Genomic DNA, 27,259 nt, shown 5'->3' with positions numbered 1-27,259 from the left:
ATCCAAAATGTAATAGCTGTGTGATGGAACATCATTAAGTAATGAACTATTCCTATTTTTGAACAGGTGTATTGCTTATTCTTTCTTTTCTTCCAGTGGAGAAACACCTGGTCTTGGCTCAGTCATCCCTTTGAATCACATGGAATTGGCAGAGGAAACTAAACTGTCACTGTGTTGGGGCTACAAGGAGCTTTAAGGCATTTGTAAAACAATAGTTGCATTGCACTTTATATTTACACTAATGTGTATTTATAAGAAAATATAAATATAGTAAATAGTATTTTTTTAAATGCAATAAATTATCCATTTCCAGTCAGATGTGCATGTCACGCATCTCTAATATAGGAACTTTTACCACCCATATATTTTAGTATACTCAAGGATAGGTCAATTTATTAAATTATATTCAATATATTCCTACCCATTTCCAGTTACCTTTCCCCTTACCAAAAATCCATTCACTTCTCCATAAAATATTGAGATTATAAACTCAAATATGGACACAAAAAGAAATCATTAATATGTACTGTTTGTACTTATTGAGGCAGCGCTCCATATACTCCATTAGTTGACTGGTTGCGTAAAGCTTGGGTCATAAGCTTCAATGACATTTGTTAGATTTTGGCGTAATAGGAACATTCCCCCATAGCGCCCCCCCCCCCACTCCACCCTGTTTTCTCAAGCAAATCTTTGCGATGCTGTTGGGACTGCTTAAGGCTGCAAGCCAGTTCTGTTCCCATTGCAGTAGGTGATAAAGATCCTATTAAATATTAACGAGTAATCACTTGAATATTAGCCATTCTCTTTGTTATCTCTGAAGTAGCTAAATAAACAAAGTGTCTAAAGTCTGTGACCTTCACATTAAAACCAGGCTGAAGTTGTAACATAAATTACTGTTTAGTGCAGTTTCTTGTGTAGCAGAAAGTTGTTAATTTCCCCTACAAATCGGGATGTTATTGGTGAGGCCTAATTTGGAGTATTGTATGCAGTTTTGGTCACCTACCTACAGGAAAGATGTAAGTAAGATTGAAAGAGTACAAAGGAAATTTATAAGGATGTTGCCAGGAAATTTACAAGGATGTTGCCAGGACTGGAGCACCTGAGTTGTAAAGTCATAGTCATACTTTATTGATCCCAGGGGAAATTGTTTTTCGTTACAGTTGCACCATAAATAATAAATAGTAATAGAACCATAAATAGTTAAATAGTAATATGTAAATTATGCCAGTAAATTATGAAATAAGTCCAGGACCAGCCTATTGGCTCAGGGTGTCTGACCCCACCAAGGGAGGAGTTGTAAAGTTTGATGGCCACAGGCAGGAATGACTTCCTATGACGCTCTGTGTTGCATCTCGGTGGAATGAGTCTCTGGCTGAATGTACTCCTGTGCCCAACCAGTACATTATGTAGTGGATGGGAGACATTGACCAAGATGGCATGCAACTTAGACAGCATCCTCTTTTCAGACACCACCGTGACAGAGTCCAGTTCCATCCCCACAATCACTGGCCTTACGAACGAGTTTGTTGATTCTGTTGGTGTCTGCTACCCTCAGCCTCCTGCCCCCAGCACACAACAGCAAACATGATAGCACTGGCCACGAGAATTAATAGGTTAGGTCAGTGATTCCAATGGAGACAGTTACATGTCCTAAGGGGGTGTTAGGGGAAACAGAAGTCATCGGGTGCATTCAAGATTCTTGGGGGTGGCGGTAATCAGCCCCCTAACTTAAGGCATGAGACCTGACCAACCGTGTCAACTCGCTGCCGTCGTCAACATCCAAGAGGCATTCCAGGCTTGTGTTAATTTTTAATTTTAATTTAGCCCCGTTAATGGTGGATAAATATGTACGGCATTATATCAATGAGTGTAAAGGCGGTGAAGCCTTGAATTTTAATCCTGCTAAGAAACAGAAACTACAGAAAGGGCGTCAATACAATGTTACGTACCTAGAGTATGTTTTATTTCGTTCCTGTCAGATCAGCAATGCCCCATGTGTCTTATTTGTAATACTGTCCTGTCTAATGAAACCATGAAACCATCAAAATTGCAGGAACACTTCCGTAAAAGACACCCTAAGTGGTTACTTATGGTATTACTCAGTTCCAGCAGATAAAAGAAGCATCTGAATACATTGCACACTTGAGTCATTTGCCAAGGAAGCTAAAATGACCGTTTTTGTAGTCTCATTGCTTCTTACAATATTTCCAAAATGATAGCAAAGTGTGAACCACATCCTCACAAAAAAACAGAAACTGTTTGGACACTGTCACGCGAGGGGACTTTTGCTGTCATAATTTGAGAACTAGATATTTCAACTCTTGCTAAAAAACCATCAAGCTCAAGGATCACATTGATATCAAAGCTGCTGTACAGTGCACAGGTACTGCGTAAGCTAGGTTTAAAGACAAATAAAAATTTAAAGCAGAATCACTTTTCTCATGTTGGCATATGGTAGACATGTTTTCAGAATCAGAATCAGGTTTATTATCACCGGCATGTGCCGCGAAATTTGTTAACTTAGCAGCAGACTCAATGCAATCCATGATAATATAGAAAGAAAAATAATTAAATATATATTTAAAATGGTGTAAAACTGAAATAATATATATTAAAAAGGAAAGTGAGGTAATGTTTATGGGTTCAATGTCCATTTAGAAATCATTTGGCAGAGGGGAAGAAGCTAAAAAGCTGTTCCTGAATCACTGAGTGTGTGTCTTCAGCCTGACGGTAACAATGAGAAGAAGGCACGCCTGGGTGATGGGGGTCCTTAATAATGGATGTCGCTTTTCTGAAGCACTGCTCCTTGAAGATGTCTTGGGTACTACAGAGGCTAGTACCCAAGATAGAACTGACTAATTTTATGATTTTCTGTAGCTTCTTTCAGTCCTGTGCAGTAGCTCCCCCCACCCCTGCCGTACCAGACAGTGATGCAGCTGTCAGAATGCTCTTAACAGTATGTTTTTACATGAGAGGACTGCTGGAAAGTATATTGTTCCTAAGAGGGGCATTAGCAAGTATGAATCACAAACAGGAGACTATCTGCAGATGCTGCGAATCCAAGCAACAAAGATAAAATGCTACAGAAACTCTGCTGGTCAGGCGGCATCAATGGAAAAGAGTAAACAGTCGATGTTTCAGGCCGAGACCCTTTATCAGTACTGGAGAAAAAAAAAGATGAGAAGTCAGAATAAGAGGGTGGGGAGAGGAGAGGAAGCATTACAATGTAGTAGGTGATAGGTGAAACTGGGAGAGAGGAAGGGGTGAAGTAAAGAGCTAGGAAGTTAATTGGTGAGAGAGCTAAAGAGCTGGAGAACAGGGAATATGACAGGAGAGGACAAAAGGCCACGAAAGAAAGAAAAGGGAGGCGATGGGCAGGTAAGGAGATAAGGTGAGAGAGGAAAATGGAATGGGGAATGGTGAAAGGGGCTAGGGGGCATTATTGAAAGTTCAAGAAAACGATGTTCATGCCATCAGGCTGGAGGTTACCCAGACAAAATGCAAGGTGCTGCTCCTCCTAAGTGTGGCCTAATTGTGGCAGTGCAGGAGGTCATGGACTGACATGTTGGAAAGGGAATGGGGATGGGAAGTAGAAATAAAATGGATCACCACTGGGAGATCCTGCTTTTTCTGGCAGACAGAGCATAGCTGTTCGGTGAAGTGGTCTCCCAATCTACGTCAGATCTCACCAATATACAGGTAGCTATACTGGAAGCATTGGATACAATAGATGATCCCAACAGACCGACAGGTGAAGTGTCGCCTCACCTAGAAGGACTGTTTGGGGCCCTGAATGGTAGTGAGGGAGGAGGTGTAGGGGCAGGTATGGCACTTGCTCCACTTACAAAGATAAGTGCCAGGAGGGTGATCTGTGGGGAGGGGCGAATGGACAAGGGAAACGTGTAGGGAATGATCCCTGTGGAAAGCAGAAAGTGGGGTGGGGAGGGAAAGATACGCTCGGTGGTAGGATCCTGTTGGAGACGACGCAAGTTACAGAGAACTATGTATGGAGAATAAAATGTGAAAATAGTTTGGGGGTTGAGTACATTTTCAAGACGCTGTGTACATAAAGTCAAATAATGTTAAGAATGTCAGATGAAGCAAATGGCAAAATATACAGATCTACAATATTTATATTTGACAAATATCTTTTTTTAATTGAAATGTTTTATCATAAAGGATTTAATTGCTGATTACGGCATCCAGAAACTGTATATTAGGAATTGCCTTTCAAGTAAACTGCCCTAAACACCAAATTGCAATCTTTTCACCCACATCCTTAAAAAACTGATATTCTTCTGCATTGACTCTTAAAAAACAAGCTTCTAGTATGGCAATAAAATAGCAAGATTTGATTATATGCGCTACACAATTATTTCTACTGCACAATAAGCATTTTGTTAAAAAAACAGGTGTTTATTTGTAGAATATGCAAAAGTGAAAGCTACAACAGTCTGATGGCAGTGTCACAAGCAGTGCTAATTTTCTAACTCAACTTTTAACAAATTACAAAGTTGAAGTGGTCATTCAAATCTTTCACAAGTATCTTAAGGAGTAGTAAATTAAACAAACAAGAGTAAATAGTTGTAACTTTGATTATTGTAAGACTGGTTAAAGTAATAAAAGTATTCTGGTTTTAACCAGACCCGCAACTGCTACCAGAACTATCTGGACTATCATCGCTGCCAAAAGGCTCTGACCGCTCAGGGCAAGGATGTGTCTGTGTGTGAGTGGTATAACAGGGTATGTAAATCCTTGTTCCCCAGATCTTGGGTTAACAAATGGGATGATCAGAGGGAGTCAGAAAGCTTCCCCGGGAAGATCTGAATGACCAGCTGGGACATGGTTCTCTTTCTCTCTCTCCTCCTCTACCCCCTCAAAATCTCTTGTTGGCTTCTCTCTTACCCAAAGCCTAACTTGGACCTTTGCTGATTGAGCGAGGAGGTGTGGTGGGGTTAATGTTCATGAGCCCTCCCCTAGCTCTCTGCTCCCTTTTTCTGTTGGAGGTAGGTTTTGGGGTTTCACTGATTTCGAGCTCTCTTTTACGTCTGTAATTCAACAATAAAATGCTTCCATGAGGAGCCCTTCCCTCACAAAAAAAGTATTCTGGTTTTACCTATCTTCAACTCACTACCTGGGTTGTTTACTCACCGATCCTTAAATTGTGAATATATTGTATATATCATAAAGGCATACACAAACTACTTGATTTTCAAACAATAATATTAAGCTTATTAGGGCAAAATGAATTATGTACGGATTGGGTAAGAAATAGGTTTTAATTGCGAACAACATCTCAGAAATAAAAACAACCAGTGAGCTTTTGTTCCCACTTATGTTATCCTGTATTGTTCTATTTTCAACATCTCAATAGATGCATTATTGCCCTCTCTTGCATTACAAACATCCTGGAACAGCTCATGTGAATCAGAGCTAGTGACAGTAACCCAATTCTTCCAAATTAATTTTTCTCTTGCTGTATCTCTAGTTCAGCCGTCCCTTTCCTTTTGTCACTTATTGTTCAGTGCTCATAATGAAATGATTGTATTACTTATATTTGAGATTGAACTTTATCTTTTCTTGATTTTCTAGACATTACTTTCTAAATTGACGTTAACTGAAATCATTATATCTGCATTTAACCCTGTGATCCATTCTTTGACTGAGAGTCTTGTACTCTCAGTCGCTTCACGCCACGGAAACCAGCATAAGCACCAGCCTGATGAGCCTATAAGGCTCGGGATAGACTTTAACTTTGAGTGGCCAGAGTAATTTTCTTCATTTTCGGGAGAATACCAGAACAATTGCTTTCCTGGAAAAGCTTAGCTAGACACTTACATGCCATGGCTGGCATCCTACATTTGATTGTTTCTACTTCCATTTGCATCCTACTTCACCCACCTCCTCCCTCACCACCACCCTTTAAGAAAAACACTCAATTATCCTCTCCATTTTTGTCGTTACTTGATTCTTCTCTCATGTCATGGTGCCTCCCTACATTTCATTCCCTTGAATTTTATTCTCTCAAAGTTATTATTCAACCTCCTTAACACTATTCAAACTTCCTATTCTACTGCTGTTCTCCCAAGATCAATTCTGTATGTGGTAAGCTAACAGTTTCCTTCTCTGCTTCCACTGGCATCTTCTGAAAGCTCCACTGAAGCATTCATTACCAGTTCCTATAGAGCACTAATTCTCACCCACTTCTCTTACCAGTGTCCACACCGCCATACCCATTTTGGTCAATCTTCACCAATTTCCTTTCTGTTCAGCTCTTCTCACCAGATGTTGAAAGCATGGACCTTGTTATTACTGGATCCACTATCACTGTTCATGGGATATGGATGTCACTGGCCATACTAGCATCTATATTCACAACGAATTGCAAACTGACAAATCAAGAGTTAACCACATTAGTGGATATGGAGGTACATATTGGGCAGATCATGTAAAGATTGCAGATTTCCTTCCCTGTAGGGCAACGGTGAACCAGATGGAGTATTATGACCATTTTAGTTATTGTTACAGACTAACAGTAATTCTATATTTTACTTACATTATTAATTCTAATTCCCAGATTCCCAGATGTGACTTGAACGCAGTTTTCTGGAACAAAAAAGTCTGAAACTCTGTCTGTCAGTCCAGTACCACACCACTATGATTGCAGTCACCTACTATTTGCCCATGCCATTATTCTTACAAAATTCTCTGCAACTCAGCTTCTCTTCTATTGACAGCATCTCCTATCATCCTGCCACCTGCACCCTTCCCTCCCACCTAAAAAATCAAAATATGCAAGTACCAGTCTTACAAACTGCCAACTCATCTCATACTCTTGTGCTCTCTACATGGAGTTTGCATGTTCTCTCTTTATTTGTGTGGGTTTCCTCAGATGTTCTAGTTACCCCACATCTTAAAGATGTGTTGGTCGGTAGGTTAATTTGCCATAGTAAATTGCCTTTACAATGTAGATGAATAGTAGAACCTGGGCAGAGTTGATAAGAATGTGGGATTAGTGTAAATGGGTGCTTGATAGTTGGTACAGACTCAGTGGGCTGTATAGCCCTATAAATATCAGGAAGACTGAAATTAGCATCCTCTGTCAGTCACTAACTCCAGTCACTGGCTGGCAACCATCTGAAATAGATTATCCTAATATCATGTTTGATCTAGAACTGACTTTCAGCTTATACATTACTGCTATCACTAATTCTACCCATTCATACATCCATATTATCCACAAGTTTTCCAATAAGGATCACTGAACAATCAGTAAGACCTCAATCTATTACCGGTTCTTCCTTCCTCACTAATAGGCATTCTAACTGACATCAACTAACTCAACACAAACCAAAGATTTAAGATTGGATTTTTCTCACTCATATCATGTAATCATCTCCTTTGATTCATCAAGGAAGCATTAATTCCAAAGAGAAAAATGCTCGCCAATTCAAATGCAAATACAACAACTGCATGAATTTCATGTCAGCCAAGAGAAAAGTCACTCTTACTGGCCCAAACTAATAAGCAACTGAGCGGCATATTCAAGTTCGCTGATGAAACCACTATCATAGGCCAAATCAAAGGTGGTGATCAATCAGTCTATAGGAGGGAGATTGAAAATGTGGCTAAGTGGTATCATAACAACAATCTCTCACTCAATGTCAGCAAGACCAAAGAGCTGATTATAGACTTCTGAAGGAAACCAGAAGTTTCGTGCTAATCCTCACGAAAGGATCAGAGGTGCAGAGGACTAGCAACTTTAAATTGCTAACTTCTAAATTCCTAGGTGTTATTATTTCGGAGGACTTGTCCTGGGCCCAGCACGTAAGTACAATTTCAAAGAAACCATGGCAGCACCTCTACTTTCTTAGGAGTTTACGGAGATTTGGCATGACATCTAAAATTCAACAACGTCTACAGATGAGTAGTGGGCTACCTGCACCACAGCCTTGTATAGAAACACCAATGGCCTTGAATGGAAAATCCTCCAAAGAGTAGTTGATACAGCCCTGTCCGTCACAGGTAAAGCCCTCCCAACCATTGAGCACATCTACATGAAATGCTGTTGCAGTAAGGCAGCATCCATCATCAGAGTCCCCCACCACCAAGGACAATCTCTGTTCTCACTGCTTCCATCAGGAAAAAGGTATAAGAGCCTCAGGTCTCACACCACCAGGTTCAGGAAAAGTTGCTAACCCTCAACTGTCAGGTTCTTGAATCAAAGAGAATAACTTCACTTGCCTCATCAGTGAGACGTTCCCACAACCAATGTACTCTTCATCTCATGTCTGCGATATTATTGGTTATTTATTTATTATTGTTGTTTGTTTTTTTTGTACTTGCACAGTTTGTCGTCTTCTGCACTCTGGTTGAACACCCTAGTTGGGCGGTCTGTTATAGTTATTATTCTATAGACTTGTTGAGTATGCCCACAAGAAAATGTATCTCAGGGTTGTATATAGTGGTATATATGTACTTTGATAATAAAATTTACTTTGAACTTTTACTGTACAATTAATTGGAGGGAATTGCTCAGCTTCAAGCTTAATTTTGAAACTCCATGATAGGAAAGGAACTATAATGGAAATAAAAATATGGACTGTTATTTCAATAACCTGAGCTCGTTAATGCGGCACCACAACTGATGAATTACCAAAATGCATGATGACCCTTTGACTCTATCTAGTTTTATATGCTGCTTATTCATTTACTGCCCTTGGGTACGATTACTTTTGCCACTATCCATCAAAGTATTACAATCAAAAGCCATTTGCCTTCCCAGAAAAGCTACTCAGATGAGGTCTCAATATGGATTGAATAAACAGTGAAATTGTCAGAGGTCATCTATTGATTAGTTAAAAAAAATGAGGCTGGATAAACACCTTTCAATTTAAATTCACTGCCTTTTACAAATTCAAATTTGAGAACCATCACAAGTAGTACATTAAGGAACAATATTAGTATTTAAAAATGTCAGCAGATTGTCAAATCTGTAAATGACAAGGATTGCAACACACATAAAAGTTGCTGGTGAATGCAGCAGGCCAGGCAGCATCTCTAGGAAGAGGTACAGTCGATGTTTCGGGCCGAGACCCTTCGTCAGGACTAACTGAAGGAAGAGCTAGTAAGAGATTTGAAAGTGGGAGGGGGAGGTGGAGATCCAAAATGATAGGCGAAGACAGGAGGGGGAGGGATGGAGCCAAGAGCTGGACAGGTGATTGGCAGAAGGGATATGAGAGGATCATGGGACAGGAGGTCCAGGGAGAAGGAAAAGGGGGAGGGGGAAAAAACCCAGAGGATGGGCAAGTGGTATACTCAGAGGGACAGAGGGAGAAAAAGGAGAGAGAGAGAAAGAATGTGTGCATACATCTTTCCCTCCCCCCTCCCACTTTCCGCAGGGATTGCTCCCTACGTGACTCCCTTGTCCATTCATCCCCCCCATCCCTCCCCATGGATCTCCCTCCTGGCACTTATCCTTGTAAGCAGAACAAGTGCTACACATGCCCTTACACTTCCTCCCTCACCACCATTCAGGGCCCCAGACAGTCCTTCCAGGTGAGGCGACACTTCACCTGTGAGTCGGCTGGGGTGATATACCGCGTCCGGTGCTCCCAATGTGGACTTCTATATATTAGCGAGACCCAACGCAGACTGGAAGATCATTCTGCTGAACACCTACACTCTGTCCGCCAGAGAAAGCAGGATCTCCCAGTGGCCACACATTTTAATTCCACATCCCAAAACCATTCTGATATATCTATCCACGGCCTCCTCTACTGTAAAGATGAAGCCACACTCAGGTTGGAGGAACAACACCTTATATTCCGTCTGGGTAGCCTCCAACCTGATGGCATGAACATTGACTTCTCTAACTTCCGCTAATGCCCCACCTCCCCCTCGTACCCCATCCGTTATTTATTTATATACACACATTCTTTCTCTCTCTCTCCTTTTTCTCCCTCTGTTCCTCTGACTATACCCCTTGCCCATCCTCTGGGTTTTCCCCCCCTCCCCCTTTTCCTTCTCCCTGGGTCTCCTATCCCATGATCCTCTCATATCCCTTTTGCCAATCATCTGTCCAGTTCTTGGCTCCATCCCCACCCCCTCCTGTCTCCTCCTATCATTTTGGATCTCCCCCTCCCCCTCCCACTTTCAAATCTCTTACTAGCTCTTCCTTCAGTTAATCCTGACGAAGGATCTCGGCCCGATATGTTGACTATACCTCTTCCTAGAGATGCTGCCCGGCCTGCTGCGTTCACCAGCAACTTTTATGTGTGTTGCTTGAATTTCCAGCATCTGCAGAATTCCTCATGTTTACGTTTTTAAAATGACAAGGATTGTATAGGTTTTCCAAGTTCACTACAAAAAAATAGACACTGAAAACCGAGCAATTTAATTCAATGAAACACCTATTTACATTAATCCCATTTTTAAAATTTCACATCGACTTCACCTCTCCCACCCCAATGCTCTAACATTCAACTGCACATTAGGAATAATTTGAAATGGCAAATTAACCTGTTAACTTTAGGATGTAGAAAACAACCAGAGCATCCCATAGAAAACCCAGGCAGTCACAGGCCAACACATAACTGCATTTGTTGTTGATTCTAAAATACTCTCTGAAGTGGCCAATCCATTCACTCTGTTGTGCTGGTACTTCTATATTTTAACAGATAAGGAACAAAACCAAAGCAAACCATCTGGCATTGACCCTTGGCTCTGAATTCTGACATAGTAAAGTCACTCCCAGTCCAGTTTCTACCTTTTTCAAAGTCTTCTCACACATATTCGGAGACACATCCATCAAACACATCAAAGATTAGTCAAGCCACCATCTGACATGGTCATACTAAAAGGATCATGATACGAACAACATGTTGGACTCTTGTATCACAATCCCTGGGTACATCATGTTCCTCTGGCAGGGCAGACCAATAATGGAATAAAGATAGTCCCTGGAATCTTAAACATTTATCTCAGATACCATTTAGACACCTCCTCTTGATTACCATCTGTTGTGCTCACACTGCTGATGAATCAGTCAGTGCTTCATCATGTTGAACAACACAAAGAAGAAATAATCAAAGTAGATAGGGTACAGAATGTCATTTTTGGGAACTTCATGAACCATCATCCAGATTAGCTTGGCAGCAACACCACAGTTCGAACCTGCTGAATTCTGAAATAGATAAGATACAAAGTTTGTAGCAAACGGCTTGCGACCCAACTTGAGGAGCAATTAATTTGACCTCATCCTCAATAAACTATCAACAGCCAATGCATCTGTCCATTAGAGCATTTATAAAAGTGACCACTTCAGTCTTTGCAGAGACAAAGTCCCTTTAGACACTGAGGACATACAGTACTCAATCATGTGGTATGGTGTTACAGTGACAGGACCACAGCAGTTCAAAACTGGCATGTATCAACAGCAGAAACATCAACTACAGATGGCCTGCAACATTCCACATTCTACCACTATTATGAATGAAAGACTTGACAGAAATAATAAACAAGCCTCGAAATGTGAGATACAAGAGATTCTGTAGTTGCTGGAAATCTTGAGCAACATATATAAAATGTTGGAGAAACTCAGCAAGTCAGATAACACCTATGGAGGAAATAAACATTTGACATTTCAGCCTGAGACCTTTCATCAGGTTGAAGAAGCTGCAAGGCAGGACAATAAAAACAGCATGTGATTTCTCAATCAATGGAACAGATCATCACTCTGCAGTCATATCACATTTAGTCATAGATGATAATGGACAATTAAGAAACAGTAACAGAAGAAAGCAGCTCTAAAACCAATCCATCTTCAACAATGGTAAGAATTAAAGAAAAAAGTTGCAGCATTCAAAAGTATGTTCAGCCAGGAATGCCAAACAAATGATCCACCTTGGCTTCCTCCCAAGAACCTCACCACCAGAGGCCAGACTCTAGCCCTTTAATTCAATACAGTGGTGCTAGAAAGTTTGTGAACCCTGTAGAATTTTCTCTATTTCTGCATAAATATAATCTAAATTGTGATCTGAACATTGCACAAGTTCTAAGACCAGATCAAGAGAACCCAATTAAATAAATAACACAAAAAATATTATACTTGTTCATTTATTATTGAGAAAAATGATCCAATATTACATGTATTTGTTGGAAAAAGTATGTAAATCTTTGCTTTCAGTAACTGGTGCAATCCTCTTATACAGCAACTACTTCAACCAAACGTTCCTGGTAACTGTTGATCAGCACATTGGCTTAGAGGAATTTTAGGGCATTCCTCCTTACAAAACTGCTTCAACTCTAGGATGTTGGCGAGCTTCCTTGCATGAACTTCTTGCTTCAGGTCCTTCCACAACATTTCTATAGGGTTAAGGTCAGGACTTTGGCAGGTATTCCAAAACATGAATTTTCTTCTTTTTAAACCATTCTGTTGTTAATTTACTCTGGTCTTTTGGATCATTGTCTTGTTGCATTATCCAACTTCTATTAAGCTTCAGGTGACGGACTGCTACCCTGATGTTCTCCTATAAAATGTCTTGATACAATTTTGAATTCATTGTTCCCTCAATGATTGCAAGCTATCCAGGCCCTGAGGCAGCAAAGCATCCCCAAGCCATGATGCTCCTTCCACCGTGCTTCACAGTTGAGATGAGGTTTTGGAGTTGGTGTGCAGTGCCCTTTTTTCCTCCAAATAGAGCAAGGTGCATTTCTGCCAAAAAGTTCATATTTTGTCTCATTTGTCCACAGAACATTGTCGAACATCCAGGTGATCTTTTGCAAATTTGAGACGTGCAGCAATGTTTGTTTTTTGGAGAGCAGTGGTTTCCTCTGGGGTATCCTTCCGTGAACACTATTCTTGTTCAGTGTTTTTCTTACTAGTTGACACATGAATAGAAACTTTAGCAAGTTCCAGAGATTTCTGAGGACTTTTGCTATGACCCTTGGGTTCTTTTTCACCTCCTTACAGCATTGCACATTGTGCTCTTGGTGTGATCTTTGCAGGATGCCCACTCCTAGAGAGAGCAGCAACAGTACTGAGTTTCCTCCATTTGTAGACAATTTCTCTGATGAACACTCAGGTCTTTAGAAATGCTTTTGCAGCCCTATCCACCTTCATGTATCTCTACAATTCTTCTTCTATTGGAAGTAACATCTCCACCTCGCTGAAAGTTATTTTGATTGAGGCATGGTGTACATAAGCAGATCTTTCTTGAGAAGAGCAGGCTCTGTCAGTAACTCGGTGTGTCTTTTTTTTATATAGGGCAGGGCACCCACAACCCACACCTCCAATCTTATCTCATTGATTGGAACACCTGACTCCAAATAGATTTTGTAGAAGGCATTACCCCAGAAGTTCCCATACTTTTTCCAACAAACACATGTAATATTGGATCATTTTTTCTCAATAAATAAATGAACAAGTATAATGCTTTTTGTGTTATTTAATTAATTGGGTTCTCTTTATCTAGTTTTAGGATGATTGAAGATTTGATCACATTTTAGGTCATATCTATGCAGAAATAGAGAAAATTCTACAGGGTTCACAAACTTTCTAGCACCACTGCATGTGTCATTTCAAGAAAAAGCTGAGTACTCCATATACAGCAATGGCCACAGGACCAGACAACACTTGTGATATAGTGCTGAATACCAGTGTTCCAAAACAATGTACAACACTGGCCAAGCAGTTTCAGGAACAGTTACAACTTTGGCATCCAACCAAAAATGTTGGAAATTACCCAGGTATAAGCGATTCACAAAATGCCAGATAAATAGAATCTAGCTAATAGTACCAATCACGCCGATCTCAATCTTTAGCCCAGTGATAAAAGCAGTCTTCAAATGTACTATCACACAGCACTTACTCATCTTGCTCATCAATAGTTTTGGTTTTGCGAGAACCTCTTCACTCCAGACCTCATTGCAGCCTCAGTCATGCTTCACAGCCAACTTCTAGAGTCACAATGTTTCCCAAGTGAACCTCAAATTAATAAGTAAAGGGGAAACACTTCCATAACTGGAGTCATACATCAGACAAAGAAAAGTAGTTGTGATTGTTAGAAGTCAATCACTCTGATCTCAGGACATAAATGCAGGGTTTTATTAGGGCAGTGTTTTAATAAAGCTATTTCAAATATAGCAAGGCTTGTTAGCTGATGACATACTCGATTTGTAACTCCTCAGCAAATTAGTAATGCAGCAAGATGTAAGCATTCAGCCAGGAGCTGGTAAGTAGCAAATAATACTGTATCACTAAAGTGCAAGGCATTATTACTATCAACCCCCAAAAAAGTGAAACTAACCATCTGTTTGCAACTGGATCCTCGACTTCCTAACTGGAAGATCATAACCTGTGTGGATTGGAAGTAACATCTCCATCTCACTGACAATGCTGGCGCACCGCAGGGATGTGCGCTTAACCCACTGATCTACTCTCTTTACATTTGCTGATTTGCTGCTGATACAACCATAGTTGGCAGAATCTCAGATGGCAACAAGAGGCCGTACAAGAGTGAGATGTACCAGCTAGTTGAGTGGTGTCATAGCAAAAACCTTGCACTCAACGTTAGTAAGACCAAAGAGCTGATTGTGGACTTCAGGAAGAGTAGAATGAGGGAACACAGAGGGATCAGAAGTGGAGAGAGTGAACAATTTCAAGTTCTGGAGTGTCAATATCTCTGAAGAACTCACGTGGTTGCATCATATTGATGCAGCTATAAAGAAAGCAAGGCAACTGCTATATTTCATCAGGTGGTTGTGGAGATTTGGTTAGTCCTATAACACTCGAAAACTTCTACAGATGTACCCTAGAGAGCAGTTTGACTGGCTGCATCACCGCCTGGTATGGGGGTGGGGGTGGGGGTGAGCTACTGCACAGGATTGAATTAAGTTTCAGAAAGTTGTAACATCAGTCAGCTCCATCATGGGTACTAGCCTCCGTAGTATCCAAGACATCTTCAAGGAGCAGCACCTCAGGAAGACAGCATCCATCATTAAGGATCCCCACCTCCTAGGACATGCCTTCTTCGCATTGTTACCATCAGGAAGGAGGTACAGAAGCCTGAAGGCGCACACTCAGCGATTCAGGAACAGCTTCAGGAACATGGGTTCAATGAACATTGAACATAGGTTCAATGGACATTGAACCCATGAACACTACCTCACCACTTTTTTGGGGGTTTTTTGCATGACTTATTTTAATTTAAATATTATACACACACACACACACACACACACACACACACAGAGTAATTCAGTATTTTTCTATATGCATCATGTATTTCATTGTACTGCTGCCGCAAGGTCAACAAATTTCACGACATATGCAGGTGACATTAAACCTGATTCTGATTCTATTTTGATGTTCGCTAGCACCAGGTACCCACCATTATAATAAGGAAGGTTGGGGGAGTGCAGTTTCTAACTATTGGCCTAAAACTCAGCTGAACCAGTGACATAAATACTGTATCTTTCAGAGGCCATCTGAGTTGACAGCCTGAGCCCTCTTCAACTTTCTTTCAGCTAAAGCTTCCCAACGCATCACCGGCATCAACCCAGCCGCTGCCAAGGATATATATTATATCAGGCTGATCAATACTTCCACCCATTAACTCACTCCACCACCTCATTAGCATCACCACATACACATAAGCCACTCCTCTCCAAAGCTCCTCAGCACCTTTCATCCACCCCCCCCCATGCACTGCCAGTTTACACTTTCACTCCACACCTCACACCTACACTGATACAGTCACTGTCCTACTGTGTTTTCATAGGCCCTGCTGCTACTAGAAGAGTTCCTCTTGCCAAAAGTCACTTTGTCACTATCAGTTTCTGGCAAAGTCACCTTACGTCAGACCTCCTGTACTTCTGTACCCCTGCAGCTAGTGTCACTTCATATACTTACAAATCATTCTATGTATTTAACTTATCTTGTGTATATCCAACCACACTGAACCAGTTACTTATACATTGTGTTTTATAGGATTTTTTTTATGGTTATACTGTATATAGTGTTTTTTATTGTGCTCTTTATGCTTATAGCATTTTTAAAGCTGCATCAGATCTGGAGTAACAATCATTTTGTTTTCCTTTACATTAGTTTACTGAAGAATGACAATAAACAGTCTCGTATCTTGAATCTACAAGGCAAATATCAGCAGCACGATGGAACACTCAGTTTTCTCCGTTCCTTCATCTCCTCTATATTATTTCCTAGGATGCAGCTTTTTTTTCCAGGACATCAGAGATGTCGTTCTCCTTCAAAGAACAGGGTCTCCCTTCCCCCACCATAAACACTGCCTTCAACAGTATCTCCTCCTTTTCCTGAACATCTGCGATCACCCCATCTTCCCACCGTCTTAACAGTGATAGGTTCATCTTGTTCTTACCTACCAACCCCATGAGCCTCCACATTCAACACATCATTCTCTGCAACTTCCACCATCACCAAACATATCTTTACCATTCCACCACCCCCACCCTCCACCTCTGCTTTTTGCAGGAATTGCTCCCTCTGTGATTCCCTTATCCATTTGTCCCTCCCCACTAATTTCTCTCCCGGTACTTACTCCTGCAGGCAGCCGAAGTGCTACATCTGTCCAATCACCTCCTCCCTCACCTCCATTTCGGGCCCTGAACAGTCCTTCCAGGTGAGGCAACACTTCAGTGCTACGTGACAGTGATGGTAAGGATCGGAGGAGATGGCAGTTGAATGCGTGGCTGAGGAGTTCGTGCAGGGAGCAGGGTTTTAGATTTTTGGATCATTGGGATCTCTTCTGGGGAAGATGGGACCTGTACAGATTGGAGGGGTTGCACCTGAACTTGAGGGGGAGCAATATCCTTCCAGGTAGGTTCACTGGCATGGTTCAGGGGGGTTTAAACTAATTTGCAAGGGGGATGGGACCCAGAGCGATAGAGCAGTTAAAGAAGTGTACGGAGTAAAGCCAGATCTAACATATAGAGAGGCTTTGAGGAGAGAGAAGCAGAATAAACAGTGTAAAGACAGTAAGTTACAAGGGCTGCAGTATGTGTACCTCAATGCAAGAAGCATCATGAACAAAGGTGATGAACTGAGAGCTTGGGTACATACATGGAATTATGAGGTAGTGGCCATTACAGAGACTTGGCTGGCACCAGGGCAGGAATGGATTCTCAATATTCCTGGATTTCAGTGCTTTAAAAGGGACAGAGAGGGCGAAAAAGGGGGAGGAGGGGTGGCATTACTGGTTAGGGATACTATTACAGCTACAGAAAGGGTGGGTAATGTAGCAGGATCCTCTTTTGAGTCAGTATGGGTGGAAGTCAGGAACAGGAAGGGAGCCTATTGGGGGTATTCTATAGGCCCCCTGATAGCAGCAGAGATACAGAGGAGCAGATTGGGAGGCAGATTTTGGAAAGATGCAAAAATAACAGGGTTGTTATCATGGGTGACTTTAACTTCCCTAATATTGATTGGCACCTGATTAGTTCCAAGGGTTTAGATGGGGCAGAGTTTGTTGAGTGTGTCCAGGATGGATTTCTGTCACAGTATGTGGACAGGCCAACTAGGGGGAATGCCATATTAGATCTAGTACTAGGTAATGAACTGGGTCAGGTCACAGATCTCTCAGTGGGTGAGCATCTGGGGGACAGTGACCACCGCTCCCTGGCCTTTAGCATTATCATGGAAAAGGATAGAATCAGAGAGGACAGGAAAATTTTTAATTGGGGAAGGGCAAATTATGAGGCTATAAGGCTAGAACTTGCGGGTGTGAATTGGGATGATGTTTTTGCAGGGAAATGTACTATGGACATGTGGTCGATGTTTAGAGATCTCTTGCAGGATGTTAGGGATAAATTTGTCCCGGTGAGGAAGATAAAGAATGGTAGGGTGAAGGAACCATGGGTGACAAGTGAGGTGGAAAATCTAGTCAGATGGAAGAAGGCAGCATACATGAGGTTTAGGAAGCAAGGATCAGATGGGTCTATTGAGGAATATAGGGAAGCAAGAAAGGAGCTTAAGAAGGGGCTGAGAAGAGCAAGAAGGGGGCATGAGAAGGCCTTGGCGAGTAGGGTAAAGGAAAACCCCAAGGCATCCTTCAATTATGTGAAGAAAAAATGGATGACAGGAGTGAAGGTAGGACCGATTAGAGATAAAGGTGGGAAGATGTGCCTGGAGGCTGTGGAAGTGAGCAAGGTCCTCAATGAATACTTCTCTTTGATATTCACCAATGAGAGGGAACTTGATGATGGTGAGGACAATATGAGTAAGGTTGATGTTCTGGAGCATGTTGATATTAAGGGAGAGGAGGTGTTGGAGTTGTTAAAATACATTAGGACGGATAAGTCCCCGGGGCCTGACGGAATATTCCCCAGGCTGCTCCATGAGGTGAGGGAAGAGATAGCTGAGCCTCTGGCTAGGATCTTTATGTCCTCGTTGTCCACGGGAATGGTACCGGAGGATTGGAGGGAGGCGAATGTTGTCCCCTTGTTCAAAAAAGGTAGTAGGGATAGTCCGGGTAATTATAGACCAGTGAGCTTTACGTCTGTGGTGGGAAAGCTGTTGGAAAAGATTCTTAGAGATAGGATCTATGGGCATTTAGAGAATCATGGTCTGATCAAGGACAGTCAGCATGGCTTTGTGAAGGGCAGATCGTGTCTAACAAGCCTGATAGAGTTCTTTGAGGAGGTGACCAAGCATATAGATGAGGGTAGTGCAGTGGATGTGATCTATATGGATTTTAGTAAGGCATTTGACAAGGTTCCACACGGTAGGCTTATTCAGAAAGTCAGAAGGCATGGGATCCAGGGAAGTTTGACGAGGTGGATTCAGAATTGGCTTGCCTGCAGAATGCAGAGGGTGGTGGTGGAGGGAGTACATTCAGACTGGAGGATTGTGACTAATGTTGTCCCACAAGGATCTGTTCTGGGACCTCTACTTTTCGTGATTTTTATTAACGACCTGGATGTGGGGGTAGAAGGGTGGGTTGGCAAGTTTGCAGACAACACAAAGGTTGGTGGTGTTGTAGATAGTGTAGAGGATTGTCATAGATTGCAGAGAGACATTGATAGGATGCAGAAGTGGGCTGAGAAGTGGCAGATGGAGTTCAACCCGGAGAAGTGTGAGGTGGTACACTTTGGAAGGACAAACTCCAAGGCAGAGTACAAAGCAAATGGCAGGATACTTGGTAGTGTGGAGGAGCAGAGGGATCTGGGGGTACATGTCCACAGATCCCTGAAAGTTGCCTCACAGGTGGATAGGGTAGTTAAGAAAGCTTATGGGGTGTTAGCTTTCATAAGTCGAAGGATAGAGTTTAAGAGTCGCGATGTAATGATGCAGCTCTATAAAACTCAGGTCAGGCCACACTTGGAGTACTGTGTCCAGTTCTGGTCGCCTCACTATAGGAAGGATGTGGAAGCATTGGAAAGGGTGCAGAGGAGATTTACCAGGAGTATGCATTATGATCAGAGATTACAGGAGCTAGGGCTTTACTCTTTGGAGAGAAGGAGGATGAGAGGATACATGATAGAGGCATACAAGATAACAAGAGGAATCGATAGAGTGGATAGTCAGCACCTCTTCCCCAGGGCACCACTACTCAACAAAGAGGACATGGCTTAAAGGTAAGGGGTGAGAAGTTCAAGGGGGATATTAGAGGAAGGTTTTTTACTCAGAGAGTGGTTGGTGCGTGGAATGCACTGCCTGAGTCAGTGGTGGAGGCAGATACACTAGTGAAGTTTCAGAGACTACTAGACAGGTATATGGAGGAATTTAAGGTGAGGGGTTATATGGGAGGCAGGGTTTGAGGGTCGGCACAACATTGTGGGCCGAAGGGCCTGTACTATTCCATGTTCTATGTTCTATGTTCACCTGTGAATCCACTAGGGTCATCTACAGTGTCCAGTGCTCCTGATGCAGCCTCCTCTGCACTGGTGAGACCTGTCATAAACTGGGGGACCGCTTCATCAAGCACCCCCATTCCATCTGCCCAAAGTGGAAATCTCCCACTGACCAAAATTTTAATTCTAATTCACATTCCCATTCCAACACACTGGTCCATGACTTCTTCTTGTACCATGATGAGGCCACCCTCAGGGTGGAGGAGCAACACCTTATATTCTGTCTGGGTAGCACCAACCTGATGGCATGAATATCGATTTCTCCTTCCAGTTAAAAAAAATTGTTCCCTCCCCCCTCCCCTCTTCTTCTATTGCCCCTTCTAGCCTCTTAGCTCTTCTCGCCTGTCTATCACTTCCCCTGGGTCTCCTCCTCCTTTCCTTTCTCCTATGGTCTACTCTCCTCTCCTATCAGATCCCTTTCTCTCCATCCCTTTACCTTTCTTACCCACCTGGCTTCACCTATCACCCTCCAGCTATCCTCCTTTCCCTCCACCACTATTTTATTCTGGCATCTTCCCCCTTCCCTTTCCAGTTCTGAAGAAGGGTCTTGGCCTGAAACCTCAACTGTTTATTCATTTCCAAAGATGTTGCCTGACCTGCTGAGTTCCTCAAGCATTTTGTGTGCGTTGCTATGGTTCTCTAAATATTTATTTCCTTCACCACGGTTGCACAGCAGTACAGTGTGTTCAATCTATCTCTTAGAACGTATCCCAAACCTGTGAACCTCTATCATCAAGAATAGATGAGAGTAGCAGGCACATTTGCTACCAGGTAGCACACCATCCTGGAACTACATTGCTGGGTCCAAATCCTGGACCTCCCTACCCGCCAGGACTGTGGGAATAACTTCATCTTAAGAACTGCAGCAGTTCAAAAAGATGGCTCATCATGACCTTTCCACAGTGATATGAGGATAGTCACCAAGTGCTCTGGCCTTATGACGTACTGATCCCAACATTTAAAAAAGCTTATTTCTTAAAGTTTGGCCTTGTGTAGAAAGAATAACCTACACAATTGGTAGTTCTGCTATGAATTTTTTTTCACCTTTGCACACACAGCTACATTCCTTAAATGGCATGTTTTCTTGCCAACCTTCAACCCAACCTCATTTCATAAACAATGCAATGCAAAGAACTTGCTGCTAAATGTGGAAAATTAGGAAACTTGCCAGTTTTTCTACTCCTTCATAAGCTCTGATATAGTGAACCTTTGCCAAGAGATGCAGCGTTCGTATAAACAAGGGGCTGTAGGTGCTGGAATCCAAAGCAAAAAATAATAATGAACTGTTGAAAGAACTCAGTGGGTCAAGCTGCATCTGTGGTCTTTGGACCACCTGTATAACAGCAATACCGATGGCAAATGTTGGTTATTGATTACAGCTCGGCATTCAACACCACTACCCTCTCAGTACAGATCAACAAGATTCAAAACCTGGGCCTCTGTACAACCCTCTGCAATTGGATTCTTGATTTTCGCATTGGGAGACAACAGTCAGTGTAGATTGGTAATTATACCTCTTCACTGACAATCAACACATGCATACCGCAGGTACGTCTGCTTTGCTTGCCCACTGCTCTACTCTCTCTCACTGACTGTGTGACTAGGCACAGCTCAAATGTCATCTATAAATTCACCAAAGGCATATGGTGTTGACAAGCTGTACAGAAGCAAGATAGATAGACTGGTTGAGTGCTGTTACAACAATAGCCTTGTACTCAAGACCAAGGAACTGACTGTGGACTTCAGGAAGGGGAAGTCAGGAGAACACATACCAGTCCTCATTGAGGGATCAGGGGGATGAGTAACTTCAAATTCCTGGGTGTCAGCATCCCAGAGAATCTATCCTGAGCCCATGATATTGACGCAATCATGACAAAGGCATGACAACAGCCATACTTCATTAGGAGTTTGAAAAGATTTGGTATTTCATCAAAGACTCCAGCAAGTGGGGTGGCATAGTAGTGTAGTGGTGGGCACAAGGCTTTACAGTACAGGCGACCTAGGTTCAATTCCCGCTGCTGCCTATAAGGAGTCTGTACATTCTTCCTGCGACCATGTGGGTTACCTTGGGTGCTCCGGTTTCCTCCCACAGTCCAAAGATGTACCAGTTGATATGTTAATTAGTCACTGTAAATTGTCTAATGATTGGGTTAAGATTAAATTGGGGGATTGCTGGGTGGCATAGCTTGAAGGGCCGTACTCCACACTCTACCTCAATAAATAAATAAATTTCTATGGATGTTCTACAGAGAGCAGTCGATCTGGTTGCATTACCATTTGCTATAGAAGTGTCAATGTACAGGATCATAAAAGGCTTCAAAGGATTGTAGACCCATATGTGAACCCATGAACACTTGCTTTCCTCTTGCATATTTATTTACTAATCTGGCATATTAATCTGTTATGCCTGAACTGTACTGCTGCCACAAAACAACAAATCTCACAACTAATGTTTGTGTCAATAACCTCATTTTGATTAGAATTCAAGAGATAAAAGGTTTCAGGTTGCTGCTCTGCATTAGGACTGGGTGAGCACAGGGTAAAAGGGCGAAACAGGAAAGATGGTTAGCATACAGAAGAGCAGAAGAGGGAAACCAGCCAAGGAGGGGAATGCAAAAAGGTGAACAGAACAGAAAGAGAACCTGGGTGGCTGATGGACCAGTGAGAGTGTAAAAACAACATGGGCAATTCCAAGATACAGGTAGATTGCAAAAATCAGGTTGGTGCTAGACCCCAAGAGAGAATTTCTAGAATGCCTACAAGATGGCTTTATCGAACAACTTATGGTTGAACCAGCCCACTAGGGGGCAAGACTATTCTGGATTGGGTTTTGTGTAATGAACCAGATTTGATTAGAGAGCTAAGGTAAAGGAACCTCTAGGAGGCAGTGATCATAATATGATAAGCCCTCACCCTGCAATTTGGGAGGGAGAAGCTAAAGTCAGATGTATCAGTACATCAGCGGAGTAAGGGGAATTATATAGTCATGACATTGAAGCTGGCCAAAGTTGACTGAAAGAGGACACTAGCAGGGATGATGACAGAAGGCCTTAACGAGGTGCTGCACATAAGACTGCTTAACAAGATAAGAGCCCATGTACAGGAAAGATACTAGCGTGGATTGAGGATTGACTGATTAGCAGGAGGCAAGGAGTGGGATAAAGGGAGCCTTTTCTGGTTGGCTGATGGTGACTTGTAGTGTACCACGGAGGTCAGTGTTGACACTGCTACTTTTTACAATATATGTCAATGATTTGGATGACGGAAATGTGGCAAATTTTGTGGCCAAGTTTGCAAACGACGTGAAGTTAGATGGAGAGGTAAGTAGTACTGAAGAAGCAGGGAGGTTACAGAAGGACTTAGACAAATTAAGAGAACGGACAAAGAGGTGGCAGATGGAATACAGTGTGAAGAAGTGTATGGTCATGCACTTTGGTAGAAGGAACAAATGCATAGGCTATTTTGTGAAAGGGCAGAAAATTCAAAAATCCGAGATACAAAGGGATTTGGGAGTTCTCGTGCAGAATTCTTGAAAGGTTAACTCGTAGGTTGAGTTAACGGTGAGAAAGGCAAATTCAATGTTATTCAGATCATGAGGACTAAAATATAAAAGCAAGGACGTAATGATGAAGCTTTATAAGGCACTGGTGAAGCTTCAGTATTGCGAGTAGTTTTGAGTCCCTTACTTAAGAAAGGATGTGCTGATATTGGGGAAGGTTCAGAGGAGGTTCATGAGAATGATTCTGGGAATGAAAGGATTATCTATCATATGAGGAACATTTGATAGCTCTAGACCTGTACTTACTAGAATTTAGAAGGATGAGGGGGAAATTTTATTGAAACCTATCAAATGTTGAAAGGCTTGGATAGAGTGGATGTGGAGAGGATGTTTCCCTATGATGGGGGAGTCTAGGACCAGAAGGCACAGCCCCAAAAGAGGGACATCCATTTAGAGCGGGGATGAGGAGAAATTTCTTTAGACAGAGGGTGGTGAATCTGCGGGAATTGTTGCCACAAGCAGCTGTGAAGGCCAGATTATTAGGTGTGTTTAAGGCACAGGTTGATAGGTTCTTGATTAGTCAGGGGTGAAAGGTTACAGAGAGAAGGCAGGGGAATGGGACTGAGGGAAAATGGATCAGCCATGATGAAACAGTGGAGCAGATGGGCCAAGTGGCCTAATTCTGCTCTTATATTTTATGGTCTTATGCCTTCAGAACATGTAGATCAGATTTGCCTTGGAAGTAAACCAACAGGTGATAAAGACAAGAAATGTAATAGATTTAAATGTTACACTCAAACAATTTTTTTTATGTCTGACAACAGATTAACAGTAGGTGCTTAACATGTTATATTATGCTACTACTTTTTATACATAGGGCATATTATAAAATAATTTTGGAATGGGAGAAATCGAAACTACAAGACCGCTTCTGCTAGCCCGCTATCAAGCAACACTGTACTGTAATACAAAGATGTCCCTCCAGGTGCTTTCCCTTCATGTACCTATTCAAGTGCTTCTTAAAAATGATACTACTATACCTACCTCAATGATTTCCTCTGGCCACTTACTCTTCCATTGCCCTTTGTGTAAAAATTTGTCCCTCAGGTCCATTGTAAATCTCTCCGCTCTCACTTTAAATCTATGCCTTCTAGCTTTGGACTCCCCTACCCTGGGGAAAAGACTATTATCTATGCCTCTCATAATTTTAAACACTTCGATAAGGTCACCCCTCATTATCCTGTGTTCCAAGGAGTAATGACCTAGCCTGGCTAACCTCTCCCTATAACTCAGATCCTTTAATCCTGCCAACTCAAATCTTTTCTGCACGCTTCCCAGTTTAATCATGTATTTCCTATAATAGGGTGCTAAAACTGTTACACAGTACTCCATGTGCTGCCGTAATAACTACTTCTACAATTATAACCTAATGTCCCAACTCTCTATGCCCTGACTGATGAAGACCAGTTACTAAATGCCTTTTTTTTAACTACCCTATCTATTTGAGACACCACTTTCAATTAACTATACACTTGTACTCCTCGGACTCAACTCTACCATTGATAGCACACACAAGTTGAGTTCTGATTTTGATATTGGAAGTTCAAGTCACTGAGGCTGCTTAACAATACAAGATACAATCTCATGTTTAATAGGAATTATTGTTTCTCAGCCATTTCTCTGTAGTGCAAAAACTAAATATATTTATACCATCTTAAATTAACACTACAAAAAAAAAGCATCAGAGATGTCATGAAAAGGACACATTAACAGCAAGTTATTTTGAATCATGACTTAACTGCAGGAAACTGTTCCAAGATATACCAAAGAAATGCAATGAAGCAAAGATTCTTAGGGACATAATTCACTCTGGTCAGGCATAATCATCTCTTTACTCCTCAAAATTGAAGTAACACTTGACTTACCCTTGCACACTATCCACCCAATCTTGTTTTCCTCTCAAAACTGCTTGATTATGTTGCAGCTTTCAAGTCAGAGCTCACTTCACATAAATCTCTTTGCCTGAAACTCTCCTATCAAATGCATCAAATAATTTGATCTAAATCGCTACTGACTGGAGTTCTACCCAAATTACAAAGAGAATTCGAAAAACTGTGCTAATCTGCAGACAAACCTGCAAAATCTTAATTTTTTTAAATCATTGGTAATTTGAATAAAAGTTGCATTTTCATTTCAAGGGTATGTGAAAATTAGCCTAAAAACTTCTATACTTTTAAGCACATTTTATGTATGCTCATAATTATGTAATTTTGTACCTGCTATTTCTTCTGCAGGGAGGGCCAGGACAACAATTGCTGGTGACAACCCAGTGGAGATGGCTGTTTTGATTCTCATGCCTGGCCTGAGGAAGGAGTTTCACAAAAAACAAGCCAATCAAGTTCCAGGGACATTTCAACTGTCCCTATGGTCTTTGCTCCTTGCCATCTTCAAGTTCCTCCAGCCCTATAGTGCATCAAGATCTTTTCATTCTCACAATTCTGACCTTGTCCCAGAATTTAGTAACTGCACTGGCAACACTCATGCCTTCAAAGATTAAGTCCCTCCATTCTAGAAATCCCTCTGTCTAAAAAGTGCAAAAAGTTACAACCTTTCAAGCCCAAATCTTTGATCAAATTACTCATAACCTTCCTTAAGTAGTATCTCTCATCTAGTTCAAGAAGCAGATTTATAGCAGACTCTCAGAAGGGGATTAAGGAATCAATTCCAACGCTCAAAGCCTAGAAGGCAAAAGACACAGCTTCAAGGGGTGGGACTAAAGTACTTTGCAACATGCCTCCCTGCCTTGACCAATCCTGAGATATGTTAATTCAGTTTACCATTCCATGAGGCAAGTTTATTGTATATTCAAGGAAAAGGGTCAAGGCCTTGTCTTGTCAACTAGGAGAATGTTTTATACTTTGAGATGCAAGCTGGGGAAGGCTGCAAAAATAATAAGGTAATTGAGGAATTTAAATAAGGTTAAGAATTTCAGAAATTAAGAAATGACAGGAGAACTGGATCCTATGCAAGCCAGCAAGAGCCAAGGTGCTGGGTGAACCAGACTTGCTTAACTAGGAAAAAAGAAACACAAGTAGTCATATCAAACTAGACCCTAAGTAAAGGAAATATTTAATTCATACAAGTTTGTAGAAAAACACCAAATACTTATTATCGAGAATGATCAAATAAACATAGAACAAGAACAGCACAATCTTTGCATTCTTTCCACAACCACATATAATTTGCACTGAATCTGTGACAGAAAAACCCTGCAGACAATTAAGCTTCTTCTCACTTTTACTCCAAAATTTATTCCAATAAAATTTATTATTTTAATAGCGCTGAGTTCTGCAATCCTTATTTGTTGCTTTTATTTATTTATATTAAGATCCAGGAATATTTCATTATCTTTATTCATTTTAATGATTTTAATCAAAAGGTTTTTAAATTTTCTTTCTGATTAACTACTTAATTCAAATCCAGTTCTATCAAAGGCATTTATTACCCTTAATCCTTCAAGAGATATTGTTATTCGCAACAGTTACCATGTTAATTTGTTTGGTCTTTTCATATTAAGTTGTTATTACAGAATATTTAGTATTTAAATCAGTGAGTGTGTCCCCTTTACATGTACTGCCAAACCACTTTATAACAATGTAAATGTGAACCTCTAATGCTAGAATAATGCTTGTTATTCTCTTCTGAAACCTTTGAAAATGCAAAATGTCCTATGCATAATATTTAATCAAAGATCTATGAAAGGTTAGAGTACCCTTTGTCAATTAGCAATCAATGATATTTGAAAACTATCCCAAATACACATCAGATGAAATCTAATGACACATCTGACCATGTGTGGTTTTGTCTGTGACA

At 41.4% G+C, this 27,259-nt stretch overlaps 1 protein-coding gene and 1 long non-coding RNA gene across 4 annotated transcripts in view; one reads left to right on the top strand and one right to left on the bottom strand.

Moving 5' to 3' along the window:
• prkcz (protein kinase C, zeta) overlaps nt 1-27,259 on the bottom strand; it is a 395,150-nt gene that overhangs the window by 265,640 nt on the left and 102,251 nt on the right. The window lies entirely within an intron of this gene.
• On the top strand, nt 684-27,259 carry LOC134337707 (uncharacterized). 2 transcript variants are annotated; one of them, XR_010016048.1, is made up of 3 exons: nt 684-1,016; nt 21,267-21,435; nt 25,681-27,259. It is a non-coding gene; the product is annotated as an uncharacterized LOC134337707 (long non-coding RNA). The 2 variants fall into 2 exon arrangements; XR_010016049.1 differs by lacking the exon at nt 25,681-27,259 and adding an exon at nt 24,264-24,324.

This window comes from Mobula hypostoma, chromosome 25 (genome assembly GCF_963921235.1).
Source record: "Mobula hypostoma chromosome 25, sMobHyp1.1, whole genome shotgun sequence".
Taxonomy (NCBI): domain Eukaryota; kingdom Metazoa; phylum Chordata; class Chondrichthyes; order Myliobatiformes; family Myliobatidae; genus Mobula; species Mobula hypostoma.
Note: the sequence above shows the minus strand (reverse complement) of the source record. Positions and strands in the feature narration are given on the sequence as shown.